Here is a 12926-nt window from a genome sequence, read left to right on the forward strand (position 1 = left end):
ACATTTTTTTTATCAATAAATGCGATTAATTAATTATTGAGTAGATGAGTTCCATCGAAAAATTCATGAATGATTTATCCAATTTCATTAATGTTTTATTTAATGGGAATTTCTATCGCACAATTAGTGATTTGTACATTTTATTTTCGGGCATAATAGAATATTGGAGAGTCTTAATTGAAGTATGTGAAAGAAAATTAAGCAAACACTTCTTTAATGCGGGTACTTCAAGTTAAAATATTTTTCAGTAAGAACTGCATCATTAGATTATTATTAGAAGTGATAAAAACTCAATATTTATTAATGTATAGCATTTATGGACATTGGAGACTTACAGAAAATACGTTGGCAAGAATACAATGTAGTGAGCTCATTATTTTTTATTTTATAAATATGGAAGAAAGACTTCTAATGATATATTTTTTTAAAATTTTTCATTATTGTTAATATTAAAAGAAATACCTGAAGTAAGTATTTAAATCTTTCAGCTATAAAAGTAAGTCTTAGAGATTTGATTGTATTTTTATAAGTGCTGGTTCAAGAGGAATCTGTGGAATTGAATCTCTTTAAAAATGAATTTGTCCTAGAGCCCTGTTATTTTCTATTTTATTCCTATATATAAGCCTTTCAAGTAATAAAGTTTTGTAGAGATAGTAAAGGAGTGATTTTAATTGGTAAGTGCTAAATGTTAGTATTAGTCCATTATATATGAATTTGTGGTGCTGTGTCTCTTTACACAAGAGTTTGTAGTATTGAAGATCTTGAGTGACCATAAAGATCCACTTCACTGGAAGCCCATAACTTCGTTTAATTGTAAGCAATGAGTCTATGTAAATAGATTTGTGCTACTAAATCTCTCTCGAGAGAAATTCGTCGTATTAAAGAAAAACTACCCGAAATCTTGTTTTATTACGTTTTTATAAAAAAGTATTTAATCCTTTTCTGTAATAAAGTGCTGAAAATTTCGTTAAGTTCTCATTAGAACTCATTAAAAATCATTAATATTTAGTGTCAGTGTCAGTATCAGTATCAATGTTATAAAGTCCCGTTGTAAACAAATTTATGAATTTTAATTACGTATTCTAATCCTAGCGCTCCACTACACTGCGAACCCAAAACCCTGTTATATTTTTTTCTATTACATGCCATTGTATAGTTATACATACAGTTATATTTATACATCCTCTGATCTCATTGCATACAACCAATTAAATTTTATTTTAAATTACTGAGTAATAATATTTTTTTGAAATCCGAAACTGCATCTGACGGATATTCAAATTATAGCCTAGTTCATGACATAAGCAGTCAATATTATGACAATATCAAACTACAAATTAATTGAGGACGCCTACATCCTCAGCTAACAATATTGATTATCTAAAAAAACTATAATTTTCTTCAAGTATATGAATAATTTTAATCATATAATTATAAACAATTTGTATATACCATTTAAAGTCAAATTAAAATAATAATAAAAACCGCAAAATTAAATTTATGTACACGTCCAACAAATACAAATAATTCACAGACCATAATTGACAGATGGCGCCAGTGTCGGCACATCATTTGTGTAGACATATTGAATATCTCCCAAAGTTTTGTAGAAAAATAACAATAAAACGCAATGAATCATATTTATTATTGAATGTGAATTTTATTGTAAAATATTTTTATACGAATTCAGAGTAAAGAAGTCTTAAATCATCATCAATAAAAAAATATTAAATTACCATAATTTAATTAAGTCTACACAAAATTTTTTATTATTAAATTTTATTTGTGTATAGCGGCACAACCGATCTGAGACAATTCAATGGGTTCACGAAAATATGCAAAAATGCCAATTAAATTTAAAAGTTTTTTAATTTCTTAACTTTAACTTGTCGTTAACAAATCAAAAAATAAATATTGAAATAAAATAATACAAATATAAAAAAAAAATAATAAAAAAAGGAATTTAAATTTTCAATGAAAATTTATTGCGTACAGCGCTGCCATATTGCCACAAATGAGCGCATTATTTATGAATTGACATGGCAATAATACAGGCGACTTTAAGTCTAATTTATTAAAAATTAAAAAATATCTATAATATAGAGTAAACAAAATGAAATAACAAATTTTTATAATAAGAAAACACGGCTTATGATTGCATTAAGACCAACAATTTTTCATTATTGACGTTACTGCATGGCTTTGGTCTGTAGGTCTGTAGGTGTAAACATTTTCGCTGGCATAGTAAATATTTTTAAGCCTATTCAGCAAAAAAAAATTAAATATCACGAGAAAAATATTAATTCTATTTTTGAAAAAAAAACTAAAACAAAAAAATATACAAGTAAAGTTTCAAAATACAAGACTACAAGATTTTAAGCTTATTCTTGCTTTTTGAATTCCGTCTGCTGTAAGACTTAATCACAATTGCGTTTGAAGTTATTGTGAAATTTATATTTAAATTATATTTAAAGAAAAATATTTTAATAAATATTTTTACTTACGTGCTAACGATATATCTTCTGCAATCACCTTGCCACCGGCATTTATGTGTAGTGCTCGCCCATTGTGGGTCTTTAGCATTATAACATAATCGTTTGTCTTTTTTGTACATGCTGTCGTTACAAAGGCAAACATAACCTAAAAATTTAAATAGAAAATCTTTAGTTAATTGAAATTATACAAGTTTTACAATTATTCATTTTTAAAGAATATAATTAAAAATAATGTTTAAAATTAAATAAAATCTGTGAGTAGTTGTAAAAGTATATAATGTAGTTAAATGCATAAGTCATTTACCTACTAGTATATAATAGGTCCTTTCTTTTGTAAGCATTTCATAAAAGAACAACCGCTTATTTTAAAAATAACATATGAAACACCATCACTGCTGGCTTATTTAGTCCAACCTTTTTGAAACCGCTTAACTAATAAGTAGCTCAAATCACATGGTTGCCAAGACCAAAAATACTCATGTAAATACAAATTTTATTCACAATCATGTAAAAAATATAATATTTGTACTCATTTACGAAACTAAGACTTTAAATTTTATTACGTGTTTTGCATATATAAGCCTATTCAAATTTCTGGTTCTTCCAGAGTTGCCATCAAACGTAGTGCTTACTTTATGTTGTTCTTTTGCGACATGCTTAAAAGGCCTAATATAAACTTCAAACTCTACAAGATTAAATAAACAACTCCACACATTTCCTAGAATGTTTCCTTTAAAACTAACTACACAAAATAACAAAAATTGAATACCAATAAAATATATGTGTAATTTGAGGTTCTAATACTTATAATAAATAAATTAAATATGTTTAATTTATTTAAATTCAATGTGTTTAATCGCACAATAAAGAAATAAATTCAAATTATTTAATTGAACAGAATTTTATTATTTCACATAAAAAATTAAAAAAAATATTTATGATTCTTTATTATTAAAATATTATTCTAAATAATAAAAGTTAAAGATATGTAAAGTACACACATAAGATATAACAATTTCTTACTAGCACTTCAAGAGCTTATAATAAATACATTTATAAACTCATATCAGCAACATAATATGACAAATTGAAAATAAGCTGCTGCATTAAGTGGCAAGAAAAGATATCATATGACTTTAATAGATCCTTTGAAAGGAAAGCTTATAAATACATATATACGAGTATATTTAGCCGTATTACAGCTAAAGTTGACACTCTCAATGGGGTATTATACTACCAGTAACTATAATTTGCAATGCAAAATCTATTTTCAACATGAATGCATTTCAATAAATTTCCATTAACGCAGCCTTTATCCAACTCCCTGGCTGCTCGATTTTATTTCTTTTCAGTACTTTTTTATTGCCTGCTCAACTCCATTGAAGTTGGTTGCCTTTATAGATACAACGTTCAACTTCAATGTCTCTCGTTTATGGTACTATGCTAAAGTGCAATGTGCCATCACAAAATTATGGCCACTACTGTTATAACAACTACTGTCGCTATAGACTGCGTGTATTATGCCGTATGCTGGTAAGTAAGTAAGTTTGCAGAAATAACAAAAATAAAAAGGATTTAAAAGTCAACTTTTTTAGCAGTGTCTGCAAATAGGATTAAATGCTAATTCTGCTAGGTAAAAATGAAAAAGTAATTGTTTTTATTTAACTTAACAGATAATGCAAATCACTGGAATGACCTTAGATTTATTCTACATCTATATTTATATATATTTTGTTAGTATGTTTTATTAAAAGTATATTTTATAAAAGTACAGCGAGTAGAGAGTCATCCTTACATCATTTGGAATTCATTCAATCAACAAGCGGAGTTTACTACAGACTGTGTATATACATACATATATATGAGCCAATATGAGCATTGACTGCGTGCGTGAGTTGCGCTAGGGGATTCGATTTTTACTTCAAAGAAGCAGCCACAAGAATAGTTTTGCCAAAAGAGCTTACATATATGTATGGATCAAGAAAAGTATTGAGTACATGAGCATATTACGCCAAAGGATTTAATTTGCACTTCAATCCTATAGTCCATGCCATTACGACAGATTTTAACCAAGTTCCTTCCAATTTGCTTTGGTTTACCAAATCGGAGACTCTTGACTTATTTGTTGAAGTAATACATTTAACTACCGTTCATGGACTAAAATCGATTTAAGTATCCTATAATTATTTTAAAAAAAAAAAAAAAAGTGAACATGTATAATCAAATGCTACATATATCGTAATCCTTATACATTTATATACATTTATCCGTTCCAAACTCAATTTTGTCATTAAATTTTTAAAATTACTAATTATCATTGGTCTACTGTTGTGATATATAATAACAAAACCGAATTCATTGACCAAGTCTGGTTGAACTGTTATCATAGTACAACACTATACTGTCTGGTACATGTGATATATACTAAAAAAAATACGATTGTCTATAAAATATATGACATAATAAAATTCAATTTTTTTTTTAAGCTGAAAAATAATGGTGCGGAAATAAAATGCACACGTACTCATACTCTCAGATACTGCACTGTTTTCATTGCATTTTTGGTTTCTTTTTTTTTTTAACAAACAATTGAACTTGGAGTCCTGTTACAATGGGATTCACACTACAAGTCTTCACGTAAACAAAGCGGTATTCATTCAGTTAAATACTCCAATATAAATATTAATAAAATTTAAAAAAAAAAATTTTTTTAATTAAATATTTAATTAAAATGAATAAAAAAAGATGAATACTGATAAGAGTAGAGTGTCAGATTAAATTATCATATAAAATATTCATTCATACATTCGACAGTAGAGGAAATTAAAGTAAAAAATATGCTGAAGTGCGGTAATAACCGTGTGATTTTTAATAAAATTTTCTTTTCTTTTTTTTTATGATTAGTTAATCATTGAAATTTTGAGGCCCTATTCTCTACTAGGAGAGAAGGACCGCAGTAAGAAAGTAAGTAATCGTTGAAATCGTTAGTATATTTATAATTTTTTGTGATCTAATTTGTGGCGAATTTGTTAAAGTATATAATTCCAACTGATGGATCTATTCGAACTTTTTGGAATAACCCATTGTAAGTCCAGTTTTGAAAAGTAATTATATATTACTACAAATTGGTATATCCTAAAGTAAGAATAATGAAATAGTACTGAACATATACATAAATAACGAAATTATATAAGACTGTAGTAGTTTCAATTCTTCAAACATTTATGACCTCCCCTAATTTCTTATCACTAACTGCAATATACTTTATACCATTATTTTTTTCTATTCTTCAACATCTTCCGAATTATTAGTATATTTCCTTTTATACAACAATATAAGTTTAAAAAATTTACAAATATGAATTAATGAGTCTTTTATAAGCACTTGCTATACTATCTTCCAGGCAAACATACATAGTTAGTAGCATAAATAGCTCAATCCAACACATTTCTCACCCCATAATTTGTACTGTAAAGAAAGTGCAAACACGTGAGTCTCCAATTCACGAGCAAAATATTTAATTGACCTAAATTAAGCTCTTTAGGTATATCATACAATTTCATAATTACTTACTTACTGCTAGTTCTGAATGTTCTTCATATTCTAAAATAAAAAATATTGACTCGAAAAAAATCACCAAACATTTTTAATAGACCTTCTCAAAAGTTAATGACTTCATCGAAATTCTCAATGATTTATTTAGAAATTTTTGAAATATTTATCCTACAATAATGAATATTACTTAATCTCAAGCACATACTGTGAGCCTTATAAATACGATTTTAAGTAACTTTAATGCATCAGGCTGATCAATCAATCTCCAATTAGTCAAACTCTTTGCTGCCCACCCAAAAACTTAAGCCACGCGCTGGTTTATGGGAATTTCCCTACTTATCATCCACAATTAAACAAGACAATTTTCAATATATAAAAAAAATTGCTAACTTTCGCACTTCTCACATACTATATAAGGATTTGATGAACATCAATCAAAGCAAGTTACAAGCACTCTTCACTCTGAACCACAATTATATATACTGACCACTCTGCTTCAATTACTCAATAGTAAGTGGAAGAGCAGCGTGTAATTACTCAAAAGTAAATATTGTACTTTTTTTACACCCAATCGAAATTTAAGACTTAAACAGAATTTCTGCTATCAATTAGACTCATGTTAGTTACTTAAGCCAGGTAGCTTTAGAAAGAGCTCAAGTGTTAAAATATTCATCTTAATTGTACTTTGCACTTTTGGAAAAGTAAACTTTTTGGAAGAGCAAATATTTTTCTATACAATTTTTTTCTTTTCAATTTTTTTTTGTATTTTATTTTTTTTTTTTTGCGTCCAAGTAATCAATCAAAATATTTAAGTTTACATATGTGCCATGCGTATTAAGCGTGATTTCCTTTTAGAGGCAAAAGTTGTTAAACATTTAATAGACAAAATGTGATAAATTGTTATAGAGAATTAATGTGGAATTTTAATACAAATAATAATAATAGTAACATTGGGATTTTATGAGGGAAGTGCGCAAATGACTGATTTTTATTTAATTTGCTATTTTTAGTTTCATTAATTATACTAAAGTTAAACAAATGATATCATAACACTGGTAACATCAAAATGACATAACATATTTGTAGATGGATTTAAGTATAACATACAGAAAGAAGTATAGAATTTTGTTTGCTTTAGAAAGCAAACAATATACAAAGCTTGCCGAACAAAAGTGCAATAATATATCTACACGTGCTATTTAAAAGTACTACTTTCTCCAATCATTTTTTGGGACAAGTCTCAAGTTCTCCACATACTTCAACACTTGAAGACTACAAACAAAACCGTCCGTCGACATTATAAATCATTAAAAAATAAATATATTATGTACTAGAGATGACAACTACTTGTCAAAATGAAATTAAATACATCAACAATGTGTTTATATGAAATCGAATTTTAATCTATCATGTCCAAAAGTGTTACTGCCAGACCAAAACAAAAAAAAATACAGAAAAAAATGTATAAGGTTTATGTGTAAAATAAAAAATAAAATAAAAATTAAATAAATTTTTTGAGAAAAAAAAAAATTTATTGATATTGTTAAGCGCGAGCTCCCATACGATAATCAGGCAAGCACACACGCATTCACGCACCCATGCATGCACACCCAGGGTGCCCTCGTATCGTACGCATTTTACAAATGTCAGGCGTAGTTTCGATTTTCGAATCTGTTTTTTTTCTTCTGTATTATCCGAGCGACCTTTTAACAGTTCAATGACGTGAGTCGTTTACCCATTACGACTGTACGACTGTTAAGTGTTGACAAGCTCCAGTCGACAAAACAATTTTTTTTCGATATTTTTTTTTTTTGTAAATTTAGTTTACACATTTTTCCGACAATCGTCTATGCCAGCTACTTGAGTTTTTTATATTGTAATCATTAGATTGAAGTTGAGGTCTATTAATCGAAAAGACATACGAAGCACATACGAATATCAGTTTTTTATTCAAGGGCCTATCAGTTTGGCAAGATCATCAATTTTGTAGCATTTAAACTTACAAAAGATCTGATAGTGACATTATCATTGTTTTTTTTTTTTGTTTGACTTTTACTAGTAATAGGAAATATATCTGAAGGTAAAAATTTATAAAACTAACCTTCATGATTAAATACTTTGCCAATTAAAATCTAAGTTCGTAAATAGGGAAAAATAGTAACTGAAATCTTGAAGATGATAAGCCTTTTCAATAGATAACATTAGCGATAGTTGTAGAAAGTATGATCAAGTTCTAATTAAGTTAATTAAGATTACATATACTTTTCGAAAAGGAACTACACTTTCATTGCTTTCATTTAATTTAACAAAACAAATCTACTAAATAATGCCAATGTTTAATAATTGCATTATTGCAACTACGGAAATGCACAAATAATAGCAAAACAAATTTGCAACATCAACGATGTTGTTTTGTGCAGTAAAGGAGGTTATTTGTTTTTATAAAATTTTGTTAAGTGAATAGTGGATAGAAATTTTGTTAAATCATTATATATATGAAGAATAATTATTTCTGTGAAGTATAAATAACGTATTCTTGCATATGAAAAATACTAAAATACTGCGAAATAGCTGTCACCAAATATGTTTTTAAATAAATTCATTATTAAAATATTATCGTCCTGACTTCTGGAATTATTCGTCTAAGTGCATATCAAGAAAAAGTATTTCCACATTTTATTACAAATCTTTTTTTAAAAAGTACTACATATTATAGTACATATAATATACTAGAATTTAATTTCATTTAATATCGTTAATTTAATACAATTATATTAAAGTTTTATTTAATGGCATTTAGTTTGTAGGAGTATTAAAATTAATTTATTGCCATTTTTTGTAATTATCTTGTATTTTAAATACGTTATTAGTTCATATACAGATGTCTTCATTCACATTATTGTTAAATATTATTAAAAGTAGTATATTTAAAATAATTTTAAATATAGTTAAAAATACTAATTTCAAAATTATTTTACTTACCATCAGTAAAAAAAAATTCCTGGCATTGAGCATGAACTGTGGTAGCCTGCAATTAATAAAATTTATAAAATTAATTTAAATTAATAATTTAATGTAAGTTATAATAATTATAATTATGTAATATAATAATTGTATAATTATAGTAATATAAACAAGTATATTTAAAAGATAAATAAATCAAAAATATATATATAATCAAAAAACGATTTATAAATAACAAGGGAAGTAGGACTCAGCTGAAATTGCAGGTAATCTACTTAATAATTTAGTTTGATTTAAAATCTCAATAAGATGAGTTTTTCTAATACAACCTAAAAGGCGGTGAAGATTTGTAGTCATATGTTTTGTGATTGTCCACAATTGATCTAAATCAGAAAGAAACCTCTAAAACCATAGTATTAAAAATTTCTTTATTAAAGACATAGACTGTATGTTGTTTGTTTGATTTAAGCCAATTGTTAGTGCAAAATTTATCTATAGTCGATATGTGACACTCCACATAACCCTTTTATTTTTTGTTCAATTCCACATTTTTATTGTAAATATTATTAACATATTATAATAAATACTTTAATTTTTCATATTTTTTGAAATGCTTTAATTTTGCATAATGTTTACTAAATAAATGTAACGTTCTTTCCCATGCTTTCTGGTTTAGGCAAACCTAGCCTGCTATACCTATTAATCTTCGTACTCTCATCTGTCTTTCTTATTTACGGGAATGAAATTTCCACATCGCTGTGTAAATTTTCTCCAAACATCCATTTCTAAGAGGTGGTTCAAATTTATTTTCAAAAAATAAATTGCTACTTACAATTATCCTTTAATGTATCAATTTGACATAAATTCTCATATACTATTCCTATGTTAGGAATTATTGGAACAGTATATATTTAATCTCACCTTCAATTTGTGAAACACGAGCTAAGTCATTAAAAACCCCTTATACTTCTTTTAAGTTTTCTTGTCGATTTCTCATAAATTCTCATATATTCATATGTTAGGAATGATTGGAACATATTTTGTTTACCCTTACTGATATTTCCTCATACGATGGTTCCTTACCGTCAATTTGTAAAACACGAGCTAAGCTATTTAAAACTCTCCGCGTGAACTAACCAAAATTATTAATTTTATGATTTATGTTGTCTAAATATTTCCGAACACCGAAAAATCACACTACCAAAGCAAATGTGGAACGCTTTCATATATTTAAACTTCTTTCAGTTTTTTGGCTAAACTTTGTCTGGAACCAAAAATTGAAAAGCAATAAAAAACCGAAATCGCATGTTAGTAACTAACAAATTGACTTGCGGCAAAATTTTTTCACTTCATAATTTTTACAAAAATTAATTTTAATAATTTTTTTTTACTTCTAGTATTTGTGTACCGTCAGGACTGCCTACTGCGCCAAGTAGTACGAAGGAAAAATATATTTTAGTATATTTTTGGCACACCACAAAGAAAATTTATATCTGAGCGCTTTGCGATTTTCGTTGAAATGTGATTTAATTTATGATTTTTTGCACTTGGATTTTAAGATATTTTTACAAATTTGTTCAGTTCACTTTTCAATATTGATTTTTGGACTTTTTTTTGTGTATATATTTTATTTTTATTATTTTCTTAAGACCCTCTGTTGAGTGTGTGCTTAAGTGCGTTCTATTCTGGGTTTATTTTTTATGTTTTTAGTTCGTTAAGATTTTCACTTTTTAACATTGGCAAAAGTTTCCTGCTAAGACAGACGTCTTTGACACCAGCTTTGTGCTTTACACTGATACCTTTTGTCGTACATAATGGAAAGGCAAGGAAAGGTAACCTAACCTACCTCATAACGAAATTGTGGTGGTTTTTAAGCTGAAATCAATGACCTTTTTGGGGATTATTTTTTATTCAGTTTCATGCTACTTTCAGTGATATTTGGCATTAGACGGTTAACAGTGACGGCAAAACACTCTACAAAATGTAAATTTAAAATATTTATTTTCATGCCTTTGAATATAAAAGATTAAAGTCTACAAAAAATAATTGGAGAAGAATAGTAAAAGTTTTATAGATTTTCAATTTTGGACTTATCAGTTTAAAGACCCACATAAAGTGCTTATGAGTGTCGTAAAAAAAGCGCATAAAATTATGTTTAAGCAGCCTAGGAAACTATTGAGAGCAACTTAAGTGCTTAACAGCATTTTTTTCACATATATACACTGCAGCATATATATAAATATATACATATATTTATTAATATATTCTTTTGTCTAATAAAAGTGTTATATTTTATTATTTATTCATATATTATTTTATATTTTATGTGTCTTTTTCACGATACGACAAATGCAACACTTTTTACATGAGTGAAGTGTCTTCCATGGCATTAAGTAGAGTTTCGGCATTAAAAGCTGCGTAAAAATGTTGATTTATATATATGTACATATATATATATGTTTATATATATATATGAATATATCTCATTTGTTAAAAAAATTTGTTGAACATTTTAATGACAATACATTTTAACTGCAACTTTAGTAACAAAGTTGCCAGTTTGTGGTATTTAGGTCACTAGGCGCACTCAAATGCAGCCAGCAAAAGATGCAACTGACAACTCCAGTAGAGATAGCTTTTGTTTTCTTTTCTTCTTAAAAATGGAAAATTAAGTTATTTAGTCAGAGTTTTAGAGTTTGTATAAAAATTTTTATGATAAAAAAAACATGATTTTTAAACAGTTTAAGTACTCAAAATATCATTAAAACAAAAACTGCCAGTGATTTATATTTGAATTAACAATAGGAGCAGACTTAAAATAGTTACTAAATAAAATCAAATCACGAAAATTATGGTAAAATTATTTTGAAATATTTTATTAGTTCATTATATATTAGTCTATTAGATAATATTTAACAATTTGGTAAAGAAAAATTAATACTTAACATTGAAAAAGCATTTTAATTATGAAGCTTGGGTGAATAAAACACTTACTAGTAATTGTTCTTCATCCAAAGAATCTAATTAAGTATTTTTTTGGTTATAATATAACTAAAATTTTAAATTTCTTAGTAAAAATAATAGTTGTGTAAAAAAGAACTAAATTTACATATTGGAGCAAAATGACATAGGCAATTTCTGGAGAACCATTAAGGATATAACGCAACCACGCCGATTGTTAACATATTTTCTAAGTATTTAAAATTTTTTAATAATAATTTTAGTAAATTTTAATTTCACTATATTTGTATGCAATTTTAGCCTGCAGATGAAAATAAATAAGTTAGTATTGCAAATGTGGTCTAATCAATACTTTTTGTTTAACTTTGGCACTATTTTTTTTTTGTGCGCCCTTTTTCTGCATGCATACATTTGGGCGCTTTGCCAAAAACCTTACCCATGTGCCGCTTTAGTTGGACGGCCTTCAACTTTTGACACTTTTACTTTGTTATAAAAAAGAAATATTACAAGGCACATAACATGTATAGAAATTACATAAAATTTTATAGAAAAAATAAATTTCCGCATTTATAAAACTGCTACTACTTCATACAACACTACTATAAATATACTACTATTCTGCTACAAAATACGAAAACCACCAAAAAATTTATAACTTCTACTTAATTAAGATATCAGCAATTGGAACACCCTTTTCATCATTTTTGGTAACCAGTTCTCCAATTAAAGAGGACTACTACGACAATACAAAATGCCTTACAGAAATAAGCTACATCTTTACTCTTGTCTTTACAATTTGCTATCCAAAAATAAATATAAAAAAAAATGAAATAAAATAAAATTAGTTGAAACTGGTACACCGTATAATGAATTCTAAATTGTGCTTCTAACTCGATTCATACTTACAATGGGTAACTTGATACCACCACTGTCTGCAACTCGTACTTTTTC

The sequence above is a fragment of the Teleopsis dalmanni genome, chromosome 2, assembly GCF_002237135.1.
Source record: "Teleopsis dalmanni isolate 2A chromosome 2, ASM223713v2, whole genome shotgun sequence".
In the NCBI taxonomy this organism is placed as follows: domain Eukaryota; kingdom Metazoa; phylum Arthropoda; class Insecta; order Diptera; family Diopsidae; genus Teleopsis; species Teleopsis dalmanni.